Source organism: Notechis scutatus, chromosome 6, assembly GCF_049901735.1.
Source record: "Notechis scutatus isolate UNSWTSFEM ecotype Mainland chromosome 6, rNotScu1.2, whole genome shotgun sequence".
Lineage (NCBI taxonomy): Eukaryota > Metazoa > Chordata > Lepidosauria > Squamata > Elapidae > Notechis > Notechis scutatus.
In genome coordinates this window covers 5,022,408-5,045,072 of record NC_142014.1, presented here as the reverse complement: position 1 = coordinate 5,045,072, position 22,665 = coordinate 5,022,408, and the positions used below count along the sequence as shown (strand labels likewise).

General features: G+C 40.5%; 1 protein-coding gene across 4 annotated transcripts in view; it reads left to right on the top strand.

Moving 5' to 3' along the window:
* Positions 1–22,665, top strand: part of CNTN1 (contactin 1) — a 290,436-nt gene that overhangs the window by 109,780 nt on the left and 157,991 nt on the right. The gene's annotated exons all lie outside the window — the stretch shown is intronic.

Genomic DNA, 22,665 nt, shown 5'->3' with positions numbered 1-22,665 from the left:
ATATCAGACAACTAGGTTACTTACCTAAGTAATTTTTTTAAAAAAAATTATTGGTTTTTAAAAAAAACATAAACAAGAAAAACATAAAAACATCAAGCCATCTTCCATATATATACATACAGTGTGCCAGTTGGTTTACAAATTGTTTTGTGTTTCCATTTCGTAGTCTTCAATTACAATTACATTGTATATATTCCTGTATTTTCAATCAAGTATTAAATACATTAATATCATTATTAATCAATTATTTGACTATATTTTTATTCATTCATGTTTTATGAAATAATCATATTTTAATTAATTTATTTTATGACAGTTCATATTATCATCTCAAATCTATCCTAGAATCATTTTGTAGATATAATAAGAAAAGAATACATCTTTATATATTTATTATTTTCTCAGAATCTACATAATTCATTACTATGTTTTATTATCTAACCATTGATAGAATAGATCCCAAATTTTATAAAATTGTTTATCATCTTGTTCTCTGATTTCAAATGTCAATCTACTCATTTCAGCACATTCCAATATTTTCTTAATGATTTCCTCCTGTGATGGTATTTTCCCATTTATCCAATTTTTAGCGAATACAATCCTAGCCGCTGTTAATACATTTACAATCAGGTATTTCAGTTCTTTACTATATATTTCAGGTAAAATTCCCAATAAAAATATCTCTGGTTTCAAATCTATATGCTTTTTTGTCATTTTTTCCAACCACATGTGGATTTTAGTCCAATATTTTTTAGCATCCGCACAAGTCCACCACATGTGGTAATATGAGCCAGGTGTCTGATGACATTTCTAACATTTTTCAGATTTATTCTTGAACATTCTTGCTATTCTTGTCGGGGGGGGAATGCCACCTGTAAAACATCTTATACAAATTTTCTTTATATGCTGTTGACATTGTCATTTTATAATTTTGAGACCACAATTTTTGCCATTTCTCTAGATCAATCCCATATCCAAAATTCTTCCCCCAAGCAATCATAGTTTCTTTAACTTGTTCTTCTTCTAGTTTAATTTCTAATAAGTATCCATACAATTTTTAATCACCTTTTCATCAGTACCTGTCAAAATCTTATCTAAGTCAGTCAGTTTATCATAAAAACCTTCTGTTTTAGAGTCTTTATCATACCTTGAATGTATTTGTGCATATGAAAACCAATTCATCTTTATACCTTGTTCCTCTAATTTTTGTATAGATTTAAGTTCACACTTTTCATTCAAATATTTCACCATATCTAACTGTTTGTTCCTTTTTATATATTATAGGATAAGAAAATGCTTCAATAGTCGATAGCCAGACTGGAATTTTCAAATAACATTGTCTTTTAATCTTCTCCCAGTTTAACCACAGAGACTCCCGTATATAATGTCTTACTTACCTAAGTAATTTTATTCAATAAATTAAAACAGGCCTTTTGCATGGAAAAATATATGCTTTGCTTTATAAATTAAATACTTGCCATCATTTTGAACGACGTATCAATCTGAGCTGAGTAGATGTGAGACATGACAACTAAAAAAGTCTCTGCTCTTCACCAATAATAATTTATAATTCTATATTTGCCTCAAATCTGGGAAAACAGAATGAATGCAGGGCTTGTTAACAGAGAACATGATTTAAGAAGATAGTAAGCTACATATACTAAAAGAAAAATGGTCAAAATATTAAAAAAAAAAAGAATGTTAAAGGTCATTTTCTTTCTGCAATTCTATAAAAAAAAAACAGTCCTCTTCTGCAGGTGGCATCTACTTTTATTGATTTTCCTAAGTGGTGCTCTAGAAAAAGAATGATGAAAATAAACCACTTTTCAATCATATGTCTCTGACATCATCTCTTGGATTGTAGTTTTTATCCTGGTAGAGCAAGTAATGTAACGTATTACTTATTTTCTTTATTATTATTATTTTTTTAAATTTAAAGTACAGGCTACCTGACTAAATGACTCAGGGTGATTTGCAGTCTTTTAAAAAACCTATAACACAAAGAATACAAATGACCAGAAGAGCAAAAATACCATAACAAAAGCAAAGCAGACCACACCACACGGAAACAAAGCAAATCATTGGAACCACCCTGTTCTCAAGGTTTGGGAGAACACTGGTTGTTTTCTAAAGTTTCTAAAGAAAAACTTTAGAAACAATAAAAAATAGACTCATACATTTTTTTTCTCACTTCGATTAAGTCATTACTGCTTGTTATGGCAGAAGCCGTGCTGCTTTTGCTTTTTTCTCATGCTGAATTGAATGATTTCTTGAAAACTCACCAAATTTAATAATGTTTTTACCATAAGGGTAACTCTGGTTGACTTACAGTTACATAAAAAACATAAAAAGTTAAAAACAATCATTAAAACAAAAAACACATAGGGATGGTGGGGGCAGAGTGCGGGGGGGAGGTGGGATCTGTTATTACTCAATCAACCACCTCCATTGCATTGATCCCCCATTGGAGCCCCAAGCCAACTGGCACAGCCATGTCTTCAAACCTTTACAAAAAGATAGAAGGGTTGGGAACAACCTCACATCAGGGCAAAATGTTCTAGAGGATAGGAACAGCAGCAGTATTTTTGCCCCAAACATTAAAAATTTATATAAATAACATATATGCCCATTTATCCTAATATATAATTACATCTGCCCTCTATGGTGCCACTATGGTGACACTGATGTACACTGATCCTTTGTTAAGGTCTTGGGATTTAAGAGCCAACCAGCAGTGAAGCTGATGCAATATAGGATGATGCAATAAGAATGAATCAGCATAGCATGGGTATTTCCCTTTAAGACTAGGGATGGGTTCTACCCCTTTAAGAGGTGTTTATATAAAGGCAGCCATTAGAGGGTATGTCCTCTCTCTTTGTATCCAGTATTCATTACAGATTTCTCCGTGTAGAGTTAAGAAGAAGAAAGATTGCTTGTAAGGTATTTTACCTACCACGTAGATGCCTATATATAACTGTTCTTTATAAACCACTGTTAAATGTCTAAGTCTCTGGGTGCTGTGTTTTGCTCCTGGGTTGTCTCATAATGGTAGTCATGCTGCAAATGCTCTGACAGGTTATGGGTCCAGTATAAAGAGGGGATCAGAATGACTGGAGAGCCTAGAGAGAGAAAAACCCAGTAGGAGCTTGCACCAGAGTAAGTGGTTTAATCGTGCTTTGTGGCTTGTGAAAGAAACCATGCAGCATGGCCTACATCAGCGTAATGGGAGGAGGTTTATTGGTGTTTCGGCTGAATGAGTCAAACTATCTCTCCTGGAATGTGAAGATGGAGATGTATCTGCGGAAGGAGGAGTTGTGGACGATTGTTACCAATCCACCAGCAGTCCTGGATGATGGGGACCAGAGGAAAAATGAAAAGGCATTAGCCAGCACAATTCTGGCTTTAGAGGACAGTCAGCTGATACACATGAGGGGTCTCCAGTCTGCGAAAGAGTGTTGGGAGGCATTGCACACTGTATGCATGAGAGAAACTGCAGACAGCAAAGTGTTGCTGATTAAGAGACTGTATTAGGCACAGGTGAAACCAGGGGAGAGTATGTCCGCACATCTGCAGAATATGAGAAGGACATTCCTTGAGTTGGAAGAAAGAGGAATGATATTTACTGAGGTGCACAAGGTGGTGCTCAGTTCCTTGGACAGTTCATGGGATATTCTTGTGACCAGTCTAGAGTCTATGCAAGAACAGGATTTAATCATGGTGTATTTAACTGGTCGATTGTTAGAGGAGGAGCAGAAACGTCTGGAGAGGAGACCAGGAAAGGGAGGAGAGAGCGTTCAGCACAGACCAACATCTATAAAGGTCCAGGATGGTGGCAGAGTAGCTGAGACAGTGAACTTTGTGAAGAGATGCTACAGGTGTGCTTCTACTGAGCATTTCTAGAGACTCTGCCCTGAAAGGAGGAACAGAGGAGCAGTGAGACAAGGGTACAGGACTACTCAGTTCATGTGGAGCAGTTCTCCAGCGTCGTTTTCCGTGGCAGCATCAATGACTGAACACACCAGGAATACGTGGTTATTAGACAGTGGGGTGAGCCAGCATATTGCTAACAATCCACAAGCATTTTCTGGTTTGCAAACAGCAAAGCAAATGTGGGTTAGTCGGGCCAATGGACAAAGAGCTGCTGTAAAAGGGAAAGGTAATGTTTATGTACCAGAAATAGGTGAAATCTTTTACAATGTGTTTTATGTACCTGCATTAGAACATAATCTGTTAAGTATATCCAAGTTAGACAGGCAGGGTTATGGAATACTATTTGCAGGGGGACAGTACACCATTAGAAAAAATGGTCAAATACGTAAGAAGGATGGCCTGTATGTTCTGGGAAGTCAGGAAGATAGTTGTGCACGTGTACTTATGAATGTTCCCACACATGACAATTGTGTACATCTCTTAAATAGGAGATTGGGGCATGCAAATTTTGATGTACTGCGGAAAATGCCAGACCTAGCTGAGGGACTGAAGTTAAAGAAATGTCATGTATATTTGGATTGTGCTGTTTGTAAGAAGTCCAAATCCAAGGTGTATCCTGTAAGTAAGAAAAATGCAAGAACAACAGAGTATTACAATAAGTTCATGCTGATTTGTTTGGCCCTATGGCACCCTCTTTAGGAGGAGCTAGGTATGCCTTAGTCATAGTCAATGACTACAGTAGATATGGGTATTGTTATTTGCTGAAAACCAAAACTGAAGTATTGCAACAATTCAGGCAATGGGTAACACACAAGAGCGATGATATGGGTGTAAAGTATGCCAGCTACAAACGGATAGGGGATCAGTGTTTATGTCTGAGAAGTTCCAAAGGTGGTTAAGCAGTCTAGGCATAAGACATAGAAAAACCAATCCATACTTGCCGTCAGAAAATGGAGTGGCTGAAAGGAGAAATGGTGTGATACAGACCATGAAGGATGAATTGCTTGCTGATGCATGAGTAAAGCATACCTGGGGGGAAGCCATGAGGACAGCAAATTATATCATTAATAGAATATGTAGTGTGGCAATATACCGTGTTTCTCATATAATAAGGCCAGGTCTTATTTATTTTTGAGCCCCGAAAAAATAGCTAGGTTGTCTTTTCGGGGGTGACTTAATTCCCCCCCTTGCATCTTCGGGCGGGTGGGTGGCGACGGCTTGGATGTTGACCTCGGCGTTGGTGGGGCACTTTGTATCGGGGTCAACGCAGGCAGCACCATATCCGGGTGTGCAACAAGAGTACTTCCTAACGGCAAGCCCCCCCACCATTCCCCCCCATTTCGCATGTTTTAATATAGGCCTTAATTTGGGGGGAGGGGCTTAATTTCATTTCATGCCTATAAAACATGCTGGGACTTCCTATTGGGGGAGGCCGTATTGTTGGAGAAACAGGGTAGGAAATGCCATATTTCATGTTGCATGGAAGGAAACCCTCCTTAGCTCATTTCAGGACATTTGGCAGTTATGCCTGAGTACATATTCCTAAAGGCACCAGGAGAAAAGGACAGAAAAAAGCCAGGAAGCTTAGGTTTGTTGGATATGAGCCAATATATGAGGTTTGTTGGATATGAGTAAAAACTACAAATCCATCCCCTGCACCCATCATCGCATCACATGCCCCAATTCGTCCCAACTTGAGACTTCCCCTCACCCAGATGCAGAAAAACATGACCTTGACTTAGAAGAAGAATGCTATTATGTCTAACCACATACACTCCAAGAAACTCCCCCCTCCCTTTTTCCCAGGCTCAAGAATGGGGCAGTGTGGAAGCGTCCGGTATCAATATGGCTTCCAAAGGTGACAGGTGTCCCCCCCTTGAAAAACTCACATCCTGAAAAATACAATAAACAAAACACAACAAGGGGTTATCGCATTGTCCCCTTAACCCCTTCTCCCCCCTCCAAAGGGACCCTTTGGCTTGTCAGAGAATTTTTCATGAAATTGTTTAATCAATCTATCTGCATGTATATCCCAACTTTTCACTCAAGTAGCTTCTGACAAAGGGTAGCCTTTCCATAGCACTAAATATTATAATTGTCCTCAGTGTAATCTAGAGTCGAGGATTTTCTTTATCTCATAATGTGTTTCTATTCAGAGTTTTGCAATGTAAATTCAACACCAGAAAAGTAAACACAGATGACTGAGGCTTCATTTAACTTCTTTATAAACACAAGTAATTTTTTTACAATACCAGTTGTAGATTTCTTCAACACGGAGCAAACTCAAACAGAAACAGATATGTTACAGGTTCAGAGCTTCAGCAGCAACTTCAGCAGCTCAGAAACAGACATCAGTTTCACTTTAGTTCATCAGGCAAGCATTATACAAAGCAGAGGAGGGAAGCAGTTTCATTTCAATAGACAGACTCAGAACTTAACATAGCTTCAGAGCTGCAGAGCTTAATATAGAGCCACACCTAGGCTACTTCTAGTTTCAGTTACCAAACTGTTCTCTTTGGCTGACTTAGTTGCTATGCCTATTCATTGGCTGACCTTGTTACCAGCTCTATTCCAGTTCATGAATATACTCTGACAGTTTCGCCCTGTATTACCAGAGGTTTGGAGGGAGCTGCCAGTACAGGTCATAGATTGGACCCAATAACAGGCTTCAACAAGGTACTATGGAATACTGGGTGTATTTTCCCTAATAGCCAAGGGAGGCTAAGTTGGACAGTCACTGGATTGATTACTTTCAATATAAGGAAGGGACCTAGGAATTTTGGTCCCAACTTTTTACTAGGAAGCTTCAACTTAAAATGTTTAGTTGACAAAAACACTTTGCCCCCCCATTTTAAAAGGTGGTTGGAGAGATCTGTGTTTATCTGCCTGTTTCTTGTATTCTGCTAGAGCATTTTTTGTATCCTCCCAACCTTTTTTTTTTAATGATTCCATCCAATCCATTAAGGACATGGATGTTGGGGGTTCTATAGGCAATTCTGGCATAGGGACAAAATCCATGCCAGTAGTGATTTGGAAAGGAGTCAAACCAGTGTTGCTGTAGAATGCATTATTGTAAGCTAGTTCTGCAAATGGCAACAGATCCACCCAGTTCTCCTTTTGATAATTTACATAACATCTAATACACTGTTCTACCATAGCATTCGCTCTCTCAGAGGCCCCATTACTAGCCAGATGGAATGCCGAGGAAAGCCCTTGGGACAACCCAATGGACTTTAAAAACTCCCTCCAGAATTTAGCAGTAAACTGTATGCCTTGATCTGAGATTACGAGGCATTCCTTTTTTTTTTAAATAGAAGTTTTTTTTATTTTTATCACAACAACAAAAACAAACATAAAACCTTCTTTCTGTTCCACAGTGTGTCAGTTGAGTACATATTTCTTCCTGCACAAAATAATATCATACATATTTAACCTGTATATATTTATAATTGTTCTTATCAATATTTTATATCACATTTGTCACTTATTCTATTATCCTTAACTTTTAAGTCTTTAACTTTCAATAATATATTTCAAGTTCATTTTCTTATTCTATCTAACTCTTCTATTTATCAGTAACAATATATTATACTATAATATAATTCAATTCTTTACTCTTCTATCCAACCATTCATAAAATAGATTCCAAATTTTATAATAGTCTTTTTCTTCTTGTTCTCTAATCACCATTGTTAATCTACTCATTTCTGCACATTCCATTATTTTCTTAATTATTTCCTCTTCTGTCGGAATTTTTTCATTTCTCCAATTTTGTACAAATACAATCCTAGCTGCTGTTAAAATATTAATAATCAAATACGTTATTTCTTTGTTATAACCCTCAGGCAAAATTCCCAATAAAAAGGTCTCTGATTTTAAGTCTATAGGTTGTTTTATCATCTTCTGCAGCCACATGTGTATTTTAGCCCAATACTTTTTAGTCTCTGTGCATGTCCACCACATGTGGTAATATGATCCTGGTAACTGCTGGCATTTCCAACACTTCGCCGACATCTTCAAACATCTTAGCAATTCTCATTGGGGATAAATGCCACCTGTAAAACATTTTATACAAATTCTCTTTATGGGCAATTGACATAGTTAATTTATAATTTCTAGACCATAATATCTGCCATTTATCAAGATCTATTCCATATCCAAAAATTTTCCCCCATGCAATCATTGTTTCTTTTACTTGTTCATCCTCTAACTTCACTCCTAATAGATAACCATATAGTTTTTTAATCAACTTCTCATCAGTGCCTGTTAGGATTTTATCTAATTCAGTCAATTCCTTAAAAAACCCAGTCATCTTAATGTCTTTTTCATACCTTGTATGTATTTGCAAGTACGAGTACCAATTTATATTTATCCCTTGTAAATCAAATTCTTGCTTTGTTTTGAGTTTACCCTTTTCGTTTAAAATTTCATCATATCTAATTATGTGTTCCTTTTTAAATAGCTGTGGATATGAAAAGGCTTCTAAAGTTGATAACCAAACTGGTATTTTCAAATAATGATACTCTTATCTTTTTCCATACTGTTAATAAAGCATCTCTAATATAATGTCTCCTAAAATATCCATGTGCCTTACTTTCTTTATACCATAGAAATGCATGCAAAACCCAATTGTAAATCATGTCTTTCTAATGTTAGTAACCTGGCATTTTTCAATCCATTCCTTCACCCACATCAATATTGTTGCCTGATAGTATAATTCCCAGTTGGGTAATCCAAAACCCCCTCTCAACCTTGCTTCCTGTAGTAATTTTATCTTGATTCTTGCCTTTCCCCCCCACCCCCGCCAAATAAATTTCATCATCATTTTATTTAAATCTTCAAAATATTTTTTTCAGTCTTATTGGAATCGATTGAAATAGATACAATATTTTTGGCAGTATGTTCATTTTAATTGTCACTATTCTACCTATTAAAGATAGTTGTAGATTTTTCCATTTTTCTAGATCTATCACAGTCTGTTGTAATAATCTGTCATAGTTATTTTCTTTAAGTGTTCCACATCTAGCTGTCATTTGTATCCCTAAGTATTTCACTTTTTTTGTAATTTAAATATTTAATTTGTTCATTAGTCTTTTCTTTTGTTTTTCTGTCATATTTTTCACCAAAAAATTTTTTTCTTTGTTTATTTTCAGTCCTGCTACTTTGCCAAACTCCTCTATTTCTCTGATCAACTTTGGGCCTGTTTCCAATGGTTCTTCCAATATAAAAACCAAATCATCTGCAAATGCTTGCAATATATACTCTTCATTTTTTTATTTTAATTCCCTTTATTTCTCCATTTTTTCTAATATTTCTATTCAAGACTTCCAATGTCAATACAAATAATAGTGGGGATAACGGACAGCCTTGTCTAGTTCTTTTTAAAATATTGAAGTTTTCTGTCAGTTCTCCATTTATCATTACTCTTGCTGTTTGCTTTTTATATATCACTTTTAATGCATTCGTATACCTGTCTCCAAAACCCACCTCCTCCAATTGCATCAACATAAACTGCCAATTCACATTATCAAATGCTTTCTGTGCATCTAAAAACACTAATGTCATTTGTTTTTCTGAGTGGGTTTCATAATATTCCAAAGTGTTCAATATTATCCTCATATTGTTTTTTGTTTGTTCTTGGGCAGAAATCCATTTTGATCTGAATGTATAAAATAGTTTAAATATCTTTTTAATCTTTCTGCCATTATTGAAGCAAATATTTTATAATCAGCATTTAGCAGGGATATTGGTCTGTAGTTGTGGGTCGGTATCTTCTTTTGGTATAAGTGTAACATATGCTTCTGTCCATGAATCAGGTATTTATTTATTGTCAAAACTTCATTCAGTAGTTCCAACATTGTAGTAGAAATTGTTTCCCGAATTGTCTTATAAAATTCAGCTGGTAGCCCATCCAGGCCAGGAGCTTTTCCAGTATTTTGTCTATTTATTGCTTCAATCAACTCCATCATTGTTATTTTTTCATCTAACATGGTCTTTACTTCCTCGGGTATTTTTGGTAGTTCTGCCTCTTGTAGATATTGCTGTACTTTATTTTCTGATATTGTCCCTTGATCATATAGTTTCTCATAAAATTTCTGTACTATTTTTTTTCTCTTCATTTTCATAACATAACATGTCATTTTCATCCATTAGTTGTGGTATTCTCTTTGATTCTTTTTCTTTCTTTAATTTGTATGCTAACCATCTCCCTGGTTTATTTGCATTTTCAAAATAGTTCTGTTTAGCTCTTCTTTTTCCATTAGTCCAATTTTGTGTTTAATTATATCCATTTGGTTTTTAGTATTTTTATGTTGTGGATATTTTTGTAACTCCTTCTCTAGTTTTTTTATACTCTTGTTCTAAAGATTGTTGTGTTTGTCTCTTTTTAATGTTCTTTCTTCTTGTATAGGTTATAATTATCCCTCTGGTATATGCTTTCATAGTGTCCCATACATTTTGTAATGAGATTTCTCCTGGTTTGTTTTCTTTAAGGAAGAAAGCCAACTCTTTTTCCAGATGTTTAATAAATTCTTTTTCTTTCAAAATTGAATTATTCAAAGTCCATCTTGATCTTTTCTTCTGTCCTTTCCATTTAATCCTTATTCAGTTGTGGTCAGCCCAAATGTTTGTATCAATATTTGCTTCTTGAATATTAGGTATTAAATCTGTTGACATCCAAATCATGTCTATTCTTGACCATGATAAATGTCTATTTGAGTAAAATGTAAATTGTCTATTTTTGCTATTCAATTCTCTCCAAATATCTTTAATACTCAGCTCCTCCACCATCTTAAAAAAAGATTTAGGTAATATTTTCCTGTTCTTGTTTGTTTGTGTTTTATAGTCCAGTTCAGTATTTACAATTGCATTGAAATCTCCTAGAATGCATATCTTATCATAATCCAGTTCAATTATTTTATTATGTAGATTTTTATAGAATTGGTCTTGCTGGTTATTGGGAGCATAGATTGTGATTAAAAGTACTTTTGAGTTATTATCTGTTATTTTAACCATCAACATTCTTCCTTCTTCATCTGCGTAGATTTGCTTGGCTTTAATTGTATTTCTAATATATAAGATGACTCCTCTTTTATTTTGTTGTGCCAATGATGTCCCAATTCTAGAGCAATTCAACAAATGTGCGTGTTGTCTTTTGATATGCACTTCTTGTAAGGAAATTATATCCATATTTAACTTTCCTAGTTTGTGGAATATCTTTTTCCTTTTAATAGCTGAATGTAATCCATTTATATTTATCGAAATCAGTTTCTTTTCCTCTTCCATTATTATTTATACTTTATAGTTAGGATTTATTGCTCTTGTTGTTCTCTGTTCCCTTGGTTCTGTAATTATCATTTGGCCACCAACTGCTCCCTCCTCCTGTCTCCTCTCCTCCCTTTGTTCCTTCTCTACTTCCTTTGCAATTTCTGCTTGCATTTTAAGTTCCTCTTCTCTTGCTCTCTCGTCTTCTGTTCCTCCAAAGTATTCATTATAGAATAATTCTGCATTCTCCTCAGAATCAATTCTGTGTCTTTGTTCTCGCCAAATAAATGTCAAACCTTTCAGAATCAACTATCTATAGTTAATTTCTTTTTTTATTAACATCTTTGTCAAGAATTGATATTCTCTTCTTAAATCTCTCACTTTTCTTGGTATTGTTTCAAAGCTATAATGTTTTTTCCTTTGTACTTCAATAGATTGTCTCTTGCCTTCTGCAGTATCTCAGTTCTTATTGTTTTCTTGGTAAATCTCACATGTACTTCTCTGGGTAATTTGTTTCTCATTGCATATCTGGTAAATACTCGCTATATATTTCATCAATTCCATCCATCACATCACCTTTTCCTCGGTCATCTCCAAGGGTTCCGCTAGTATTTCTGTCATAATTTCTTTAAGGTTTTCTCCCTTTTCTTCCTCAATATTTTGAAATCTTAGATAGAAATCAGCATTTTCCATTCCCCAAAATATTGAATCTTTCCCTTTCGAACCTTGTCAGTCTATTATCTATATCTCCAACTTTCTTGTCTGCTTTATCATGTCTTTCTTCCATCTTCTGTATTTTTTCTCCATATACCGTTAATACCTGTTGTATATTTCCTTCCATCTTCTCCATCCTTTCCTCTAACTTCTCCATTCTATCTCTGCACGCTTCCCTTGGTCTTGTATTACTTGTAACATAGACTTAATTTCTTGCATGGAAGTCTCCTTTTCTTTTTCTTTTTCCTTCTCCTGTCATAACATCATAGTAATAGATCATTGACCAGCTGGGCTCAGCGATGAGGAAGTAGGAATTGATGATCCTGTAGGTATTCTCTTACTCATGTCAAATCAAATTATAATCCATTTGCAAAAACCCAAGGGAAGATAAAAACCAATATTCAAATTCTTCTCTACCTTAATCCAATTTTATCCAATAAAAAGGGGGATCAAAAAGAAGAAGAAAAAAAGAGAAAAAGAAGACAAAAAAAAAGAAACAATGATGGAATTGATGAAGTCCAGTAGCAAAAAAGATAACTGTAAGATTCAAAAAGCCCAATAAGGAGATCAGAGGAGAAATTCCCCCAAAAAATAAGAGGGGAAAAGAAAATAGCAATGCAAATCCATCCACTTCTACGTAAAATAGAAAAAAAAAGGGGGGGGAAGGAATGCCAAGAGAGAGGGGGGAAAAACCACAAATCCAAGGATAATCCACTTACTAGTCAATCAATCAATAATGGGAAGAAGAAAAAGTAAAAAAAGAGAAATATAAAAAAAGATTTTAAAAAAACCAATCCAAAATTAATCCATATTAAAAAAACTGGACCAAAAAAATAACATAAGCCAGTAGAGGGGGGAGGAGAAAAAATAAAATAAATCCAAAATGTACTACAGCAAAAATAGGGTGGTCTAAAACAAAATAAAGACAAAGCACAAAAGAAAGAAAGGTGCCAGCTATAATTTATAAATCCACTGTAGCTAAATAAAACAAAGTCCCAGTGTAACATTCAGTAAGTCCAGAAAGCCAGAGTCAAATGCCAATATCTTGTTCAAGGTCACACTGTTCTTTCTTTCTCTTAATCTTATTCAACTTTAAAGGCAGCACCTGTCTTCAGCGCTGACTTCTTATCTTTCTCTACTTCTCAGTAGTCAAAATAATTGCTTGCTATTCTTAAGAAGAAGATTTTTCATGTGACCTCCAGATGGCAGTGTTGCTTAGCTTTCCTTATAATTGTTCCTTAGTAACGCTGTATCTCTATACTCTAACCAGTGAAAGTAAAAAGTAAAAAGGGAAAGTCACAAAGGAAAAAAAAGAAGGAAAAATACTTCGTATGTTTAAGCTAAAAAAGCAGAAAGGATTCAATTTCTTGTTTTTAAGCTCAGTCCAGTCCAGTTATTTAAACAAAGAAACCAGTCAGAACAATCCTTTTCCCCCCCACAGAATTAAAAAAAAATCCAAATAAGATTGACAGTTCTTGCCATTCACCGCTATTCTTAGCTTTCCTGTCTTCCCTTTCTTTGATAATTCTTTTATCTGGTATACTCCTCTTTATTTTTTGAAATAAAAGTTTCTCACCCAAACCGACACATTGTTTTCTTTCTTTCTTTCTTCTTCCGTTCCGGGGCTGGCACAGCTTCTTAGCAGCTCATGATAGGAGCTCTCCTGGATCTACCAGGGACTTTACGATATCCCTGGGATCAACAGGATGTGCTCCTTTCACTCACCATCTCACCAGGACCGTTCGGTCCCCTGGGACCGTCTAGCTGTGGGGGTATTGGCGGCTTTCTCGGAGCCCCAAGAAAACCATCTTTCCACTGCCGCTCAAGCTCCGCCCTCCAGATTACGAGGCATTCCATGGAGCCGATAAATATGCTTCACTAACAGTTTCACCAGTTTTTTAGCTGAAGGTAGTCCATTACATGCCGTAAAGTGGGCTTGCTTGGAGAATAAATTGATAACAGCCCGAATCACTCTCTCCGCTCTCTAGTAATTCCACAATAAAGTCAATCGCTGCAACAGCCACATCATTGGCATCAGCTTGGACTACAAAAGGTTTGGTCGGATCTGGATGTTGGAGGATAGGCTCTGCTGAAAAAAGGCATTTTAATGTTTAAAAAGATGTCTGACAATTCATTGTCCAAGTGAGAGGTTGATTAGGTTTTGGTTTGGTCAGGGAAGGCCCAGTTTTCAGTAACTCTGTTAAAGGGAGGGTGACCTCGGCAAACGAGGGGATGAATTGTCTATAAAAATTTGCAAAACCCAGGAAGCTTTGAAGTTGTTTGCATGTTTTTGGTGGCTGCCAGTCTAGCACCGCTGTCACCTTTCCAGGGTCCATTTCAATCCCCTGATTTGATACTCGGTAGTCCAGGTAGTCCAAAGACTCTCTATGGAATTCGCATTTTGACAGCTTTGAGTATAATTTGGCAGCGAAAAGTTTTTTCAGTACTTGCCTGACTAATTTGACATGTTCTTCAATGGTCTCGCTGAATACAAGAATGTCACTCAAGTACCCAAGGACCCCTTTGTACAAATGTGTATGTAACACTTCATTGATTAGTTGCATAAATACGGTGGGGGGGCTTGGAATTCGAAAGGCATAACTCAGAACTGAAAACTACCCAGAGGGCAATTGAAGGACATTTTCCACTCGTCTCCCTCCTTTATGTGGACTCAGTAGTAGGCTTCTCTCAGATCTAGCTTGGTAAAGATTTTGACCTTGGACAGGTGATTTAGCAAGTCCTTCATTAGGGGGAGGGGGTACATATTTTTTATGCATACAGCGTTGATGCCCCTATAAATCCACACATAATCTCAGGCCGCTATCTTTCTTTTCTTTAAATAATACCTGTACTGTCCCAGCCAGTCTATGGGAGTTGGATAGTTACTTAGGAATTGTGAGCTGTCCCCTTAAGGCAGGGGTGGGCAAACTACGGCCCGGGGCCACATCCGGCCCGTTGGTCTGTCCAATGCGGCCCGCCCCTGAAAAAAAATCACTGCCATTGGTCTGTCCAATCGGCCCGCCCCTGAAAAAAAATCGCTGGGTGTGGCGTATTGCCCTATGCCGCGTGGCCCCCAAAGCTGCAAAACAGTGCGGAGTGATCTAGGGTAGGAAAGAAAAGAAATTTGCAAAGGCCTCGGCTGGGAGTTCAAATCACCTTCGAGTGCGACCTCTCCGAAGGTGAGTCCCCGCCGATCCCCTTTTTTCCGGGGCTTCAGGCTTAAACTTTGCAAAGGCAAAGTTTGCAGGCTGGAAGCGTCTTCCCGCCGAGGAGCGGGAAGGGTTCCGCCAGCGGGTGGGCGGGCTGCTTAAACTTTGCTCGGGCGGCACTTTAAAGCCTGCTCCCAGCACCTGAGCAACTTCCCAGCAACTTTCGGCTTCCTTTTAACTCGCGGGCGCTGCGCCTGGCCCCAAGCCGCGCGGCAGAGGGAAGCCCGGCGGGCGGGCGAGCTGCTTGGAGGAGGCGACCGGCGGTGCTCCGGCAGCAGCAACAGGCAGTTTCGCCCGGGCTCCGCTCAGGTGTCTGGCTGGGGCTGTGAGGAGTTGCTACCGCGCGGCGCAGCTCCCGTGCGGCTCCAGTCGCGTTGCCTTGGGAAGGAAAAGGCAAAACCAGGAGCCGCTGAGCCTGAGCCTCCGGTGCCGCTGCTCCCGTTGCAAAGCACTTCCGCGGCTCTTCCTTTTTGCCTTTCCCTTCCCGAGGCAACGGGACTGGAGCCGCGTGAGCCGCGCCAGCGTAGCAATTCCTGACTCAGGGGCCTCCGAGGGGAGGGGAAGGAGGAGAAGGGGGAAGGGTGGGGGGCGATTCCCAAAAAATCTTGTGCTGACCCGGCCCATCTGTCAAATTTTAAAAGTCAATGCGGCCCCCGAGCCAAAATGTTTGCCCACCCCTGCCTTAAGGGAATGCATCATGGTAAATGTAGCTAAATGTATCCTGGGAAATGTAGTTCATCTCACGTGGCTACATTTGTAATCCTGATGTGGTCACTGAATTGATCCTTGGTGGGTTAAAGGAGTTTTCCTCATTCTTTGTCTGAACTCTCTACCACATGGCATCTTCCTTGTATCACTACGAGATGGGTTAGGAGATAACCATATTTCATGTACAAGGCAGATATACAAAGGATTGGTCATTAAAGAAGAACTTCATTATAAATGTGAGTTATGAAGATACCTGATGTACCAATAAATGAACTTTGTTATGGAAGCTTTGTTGAGTTATCTATCTGCACCTGCACAACTATGAATCTAGTTGTGTAAGAGGCAGAACAATACCGGAGCTGCCAACCAAGATCTTGCTGGTTCGATGAAGCCTTTGGCTAAATTGATATTAATGTATTTTCTCAACTCAGTCATCTTGGCTGGTGTCATGAAATACATCTTTGGTTTGGGCAGTTTTGCAACAGGTTCTAATTTGATGGCACAATCAGTGGCTCGGTAAGGGATGAGGATTCCTCACTAAAAGCTTCAGCCAAGTCCCTGTATTCTCTAGGAACCTGGGGCTTGCCTGGATGAGAGTCTGAAGCTTCTGCTTCTAGTTGTGGGCCCCTGTTGGGTGACAGTCTCTTTTCAGGAGGGACTGGGGGCAGCGGGCCAACACCAATTATGATCTTCCGGTGCCCATCTTCCCATTTGATTGTAGGGGCCCATTTATCAAGCCAAGCAAGTCCCAATATGATAGATGTTGACATTTTTGGAGCCACTATAAATCGTATAAGTTCACAATGCCTGCCCATTTTTAATCTGATCAGTCCTGTAATTTGGGTGGCTGGGATTCCTCCAATTAACATTCCATCTACCTGTTCAAACTTGATTGGGCGTTTTAGGGTTTTAGTTTTTATCCCTAATTGCTCAACGATAGGGAGCCCAATCAGGCATCTGGAACATCCTGTATCTATTACCGCTTCTAACTCCCCAGCCTCCCCAGTCTCAGGCACCACCAATTTCACGTTAACTGTAAAAGTAGGAATGGCAGCACTCACCATGGGATCCTCTTCCTCATTTGCCTTTCCAGAAAGGGTTTCTTTGGCTACAGGTGTGTTGGGAGGGGAATCTCTACAGCTTGTCTGGCAAACTGGCTGGTGTCTGGGGGCTTCCATGGAGCTCTTCTGCCTCTGGCAGCTGTACTGGGCCTTGGTTGTAGAACTGGTGCAGGGGCCAGACATTCAGGAGCCCGATGACCAGCCTGGATTTGTAAAGGACTTTACACCTAATTAAGTGGCAGTTTTGATGGGCATTGTTTAAAAAGAACATTCAGAGTGATCAGTTGCCCAGTATGTGCCTCAGCAAAGCCATAGCAGGAGAAAACACCAGGACTCTTCCAGCCTGTAGTGGAGCCTAGCACCCCATAGAAGGAAATCTCCATGGACATCATAATTGAACTCCCTGAAAGTTCAGGGAATATCATGCTTTTGGTGATCACTGACTTGTTTTCTAAGCAAGTACATTTTATGCTCTGCCAGAATATTCCTTCTGCCCACATTCTGGCTAAGCTGTTCATTCAGCATGTCTATAGACTGCACAGCTCTCCGCAATGAATGATCTCTGATTGCAGAGTGTAATTCACTTCAAAGTTTTGGTAGGAGTTTCTAAAACTCTTGGGAACGTCCCAGAGGCTTAGTTCCAGTCATCATCCAGAAATGAATGGGGACTGTGAATGTTCAAATGTGGTCCTGGAACAATACCTCAGATGTTACATCAATTACCAGCAGGACAATTGAACAGACCTTTGTCTTGGAGTTACTGATTGGAATGGAGGTTTGCTGGAAACCTCAGATACTGCCAAGAGAGCTGTAACATAATGGAAAGTGTCCAGAACAGATGGAAAAGCTGATGTCATAATGAAGCCTGGATCGCTCCCTACTCGGGAGGCACCAGCAGTCACCCAAGTAGATGCTGGTGGAGACAGTGGTGACCCAATCCAAAGTGAGAATGGAGAAGACAAAGCAGCCACTGGCATGTGAGGAAGGAATCGTAGCCAGATCCATTTTCCCTGACCTGAAGACAAAATGGCTGAGCAGAGTGGAGAAGGCAGCCTAGTTGGAGTTCCCCTTGGTCCCGCCTGGAGTTGCCATGACTTGAGTGAGCAAATGGAAGGCCCAGAGGCTGCAGACTGGAAAAAACCAGGAGAGTTGAAATTCTTGACTACATGCCATCTGTGGAGCAACTGCGTGATGTTTTGTCAGAATGGAGATGTAGGAAGCAGTGTCAATGAACTAGTCAGTCCCGGGAGTGGGGTTTGGGATGAGCCAAATGTCAATGGGCCTGTCCCCCTCTCCACCGCAAAGGAACTGGGGCTCCCTCAGTAGGAGTTGTAGTCCCTCCCTCAGCTGAGGGACAAGCCCAAGGAATCCCTGCAGGGGCAGGAGCCTAGGCTCAAGCAGCCCCACAGAGGAGGGCTGCCACTGGGCTATGTTCAGGGATGATTGGAAGCTCTGCTATGTTTGACGGACAGCCAGAGCAACTAGCCCACTTCCTGAACCAGGCATGGCTGTCAGTGTCCCAAGTAATGCACCCAAAGAAAGCAGAACTCTGAAACTGGCAAATTCCTCAAAGAACAATTTATTGGATACATCATATTGGCACAACTGTTGAAAGCCAACTCTGTAAGTTCACGTGGCTTTCACCTAATTAAAAAGTAAAAGTTTCCCCTTTCCCTCAAGTTACTGGTCACGCTGTCCAGTACAGACGCTGTCCAGTTGCATGTTTACTTCACTCCTCTGGCCAGCCACCTGTGAGAATGTTCTTGGTTCCCACAAGAAAACTTTATTGGTTTGGCTACAAAACCCCATCTAGCTATTTTCCCCCTCCCTCTGTTGTGTGGAACCCTGAAGCCTCCAAGATAGCCTCATCCAGGTTCGCTTCAGGGTTGACAGTGGCATTATCTGGAGTGGTATGGGGCAATGGACCCAGATGAAGTTGCCTGCATGAACGCCATCACTTCAAACCTAGAGGACGAGGCAGCAGCGTGGGTGATATACCTCCATGACAAAGGAGAGCCAGAATTGGAGAATGTGGATGCCCACTTGGGTGAACTTCAGGCCCGCTGAGCAGAATTTGGGGTCTGTGCCATAAGACAGGGGAATCGGCTGGTAACCAAATACATTCAGGAGTTCCACAGCATGGTTGGAAAGTTGAGAGGATGGCCAGAATGTGTATTGGTCTATCACTTCCAAGATGGACTATAAGGAGTTGTGCCAAAACTAGCTGCCCCAAGGTATTCCAGACAACCTTGGGGCATGGTACCAACTGGTGACCACAATGGAGCTAGACCTGTTGGAGTACCAACAGCATGCGGTGCAAGAGGATCTCCTTTAACAAGACCAGGAGAGACACTTACCAACATGCAAGGAATCAAGGCCCCTCATGCCACCTCTAGTGAGAATTTGCAGTGCCCACTTGGAGCCTGCTTCTGATGTGTAAAAGAACACCATTGAGCAGCCATCTCCCCAGCCTCACAACTCATGTCAGCAGCCAGTTGAAGACCAAGAAGGTGCTGAGAAAGGGAAAGGAGAAGATGTGGGCAGTGCAGCATGTCATGGAGGTCTCTTCTCCCTCAAGCAAGGGGGAGGGAACTCCAACCCCTAGCAAGCCCAACCTGGTTTTCTAAAAGAGTGACAGTGAAAGGGAAGATGATCCAATGGTAAGTGGAGCCATTGCCCCATGTGGAGATGCTAGCGCCCCACTCAGGGGTGAGAGGGGTCTTCAGGGCCCTGGTAGACTCAGGTTGCACCTGCTGCCTGATTAGCCTGTGAACTGTGGAAAAGATGAGACTTTAAAATTGAGGCAACCTATGGCAGGGGTCCCAACCGCCGGTCCGCGGACCGGTGCCGAACAGCGGAACAACCTTTACCGGGCCGCTGGTTGCTGGGCGCCGCCATCTTTTTTTTAAAAGCGCTTCCGGGTAAGCTCACGGAAGCGCTGTTTCGTCATAAAAGATGGCGGCGCCAGCGCTTCGGTGAGCTTTTCCGGGTAGAAAGCCATTTCTACCCGAAAAAGCTCACCAAGCGCTAGCGCCGCTTATCTTTTATGACGAACAGCTGCTTCGTGACGTCACCGGAAGCGCCTTTTATCATAAAAGATGGCGGCGCCCAGTTAACGCCGGCACCGGGTCGCGGCGCCCAGCTGATGTCGGAACCGGGCGCGGCGTGAAAAGGTTGGGGATCCTGACCTATGGAATTTGAGCAAGTTGATCAGTCTCTTACTGGGAGGCTGCCAGCAACCAGGCTAACTGAGCCAGTAATCCTGAGATCAGAGAGCTATGAGGAAACTATACCATTCTGAAAATGGCAGAGACTATGATATTGGGGTTGGTGTGGCTGAAGAAGTGGAATCCAGCATTTGACTGGAAAGACAACTGGCATTGGGGGAGTAGAGCAGGTAGATAGCAACATATGGGGTGTCATGCAAAGGTAGCGAAACCCCACTGGTGGGGATGGGAAAGATAGAGCCCATCAATTCATTAACTGAGCGTGGCCAATGGGGACCGGTCATCCCAAAGGAATACAAAGACCTACAATATCTGAAGCCTTCAGCAAGCAGGAATCAGGCGTACTCCCTCCCAGTCTCCCCACGGATTGTGCTATTGAGATGTGCTATATAGTATGTTAGCAAACTAAAGATGTACTCAATGGCCCTAAGAGAGAGAGAGAGAGGAACTCAGAAACTTCATGAATAAAAACTTAGCTAGGGGCCTCATCCAACCAGTAAAATCTAGGATGGCAGCCCTGGTGCTCTTCAAAGAAAAGAAAGATGGGTCTTTGGGATTATAAGTGGATTTTTTGTAGGATCAAAAATGTTTGGAAAACATGCACCCCCTCCCCCTTATGAAGGACATGCTGGGATACTCGGCCAAGGGAAGGGTGTTTACCAAGCTGGATTTGAGAAAAGCGTATTACCGAGTAAGAATAAAAGAGGGCAATGAGTGGAAAACCACTTTCAATTGTACCTTATGGTGCTTCCAGTTTCAAGTGATGCTTTTCAGGCTGCAGGGAGCACCCATGATGTTCATGCAACTAATCAATGAAGTATTACCTGAGTACAAGGGGGTGTTGGTGTACCTGTCTCGTTTATTGAGACAACAGAAGACCACATGAAGTTAGTGCAGGAGGTGCTAAGAAAAGTATTGAAATCTAAGCTGTACACTAAACTATCCAAGTGTGGCTTCCACAAAACCAGTTTGAACTACTTGGGGTACCGCATGTCCAGTGGGGGTTTGGAGATGGACCCCAAAAGTTTGAAGGTCATTCTAGAGTGGGAAGCTCCCTGGACCAGAAAGCAACTGCAGAGCCTCTTGGCTTTCACCAAATTTTACTGCCAATTCATCTCCTCATTTACACAGATAGCCCTGCTTATCACCAAACTGTTAAAAATGGGTGGAGGCAGAGCGAAACCCAAACCAAGCCTGATGCTCATTTGGACTTTGGAATGCCAAGTGGCTTTCGGAAAACTTAAATGGCTTTTTGGGGCAGAGCCAATTCTTAAGCAGCCTAACCCAGAGGAGCCATTTGTAACATAAGTTGATGCTAGCGATGTTGTGATGAAGGCCGTTTTGCTCCCAAAAAATGTAAAGGGGACACTGCAACCCTGTACCTATACCTCTGGAAGCTGACCAACACCAAAGACATTGGGCGGAATGTAAAAAGGAAGCATATGCCACTCAATAGGCATTCCTGATTTGGAGGCAGTAAGATTCCATTCAAAGTGTGGACTGACTACAAGAACTTAGAAACCTTGTGTAAGGACTGCCTTACTTAACAAAGTGAAGACTCTCATCGCACATGTGTGCAATGTCGCACATGCATGATAAGGACTGATGGGCAGGCAGCGGAGAAGCGGGCGGAGAGGGATGGGGCCAGCCAGAAGCCCCATTTACAGGTTCTCCAAACTACCAGGAATGGTAACAACCAGTTCTATAGAACCGGACCAAACTGGTAGATTCCCACCTCTGGTTGAGTGTGTTATCCAGAGTGTCAGGAGACTCACTTGAAAGGTTCTCTGATTATAGTCCAGGACATGCTAGGTTTGGAAAGATATTGGTTATTAGCCAAAATGAAACAAAACAAAAACAATACTTCACATTAATACTAATTTGGCAAGTCACAGAAACATAAGAAAGATAAATCTTTATGGAAGAACCAAACAGCACACTCAGCATTGAAAGCTTTGATTAGGTGCCATAATTTTGTACAAATTATTTGTAATAAGCAAATGATTTAGCGTACAAGCAATCCTTGAGTTACAACAGTTCACTTAGCGACTGGTCAAAGTTACGACATAACCCCCTTTCCCACAAATACTTATGATACAGTCCCAAAGTTACGAAAGTTGCAGCACCACGGCAGTGGTTCACACTTATGAACAACCACAGAGGCACTGCAACATTTGCCCTGCCTATTACCTTCCCGCCGGGTCTCCACAGGATCTGGCTCTGTGGAGACTCATTTACCTTGCAACGATCTAGCAAGCCATCAGTTCCTTTGCCTGCTTTGGTGCATTTGCGGAGAACAAAGGACTAAAGTAGTATGAGATCATGCAACACCAGTAGTGTGAGATGTGCTACTTATCTCCTGTGATCTCACACTATAGTACTTAGGCCTCTCTTCTTGGCAAACCAAGGCCTGCATGAGATACAGGGCAAAAGACTTTGCAAATAGAGGGAAGGCCTCTCCATTTGCAAAGCCTTTTGCCACTGACCGGTTACAGTACTGAAGTACTGTAGTGTGAGATCACATGAGATCTCATGCTACTGATCTCACATGAT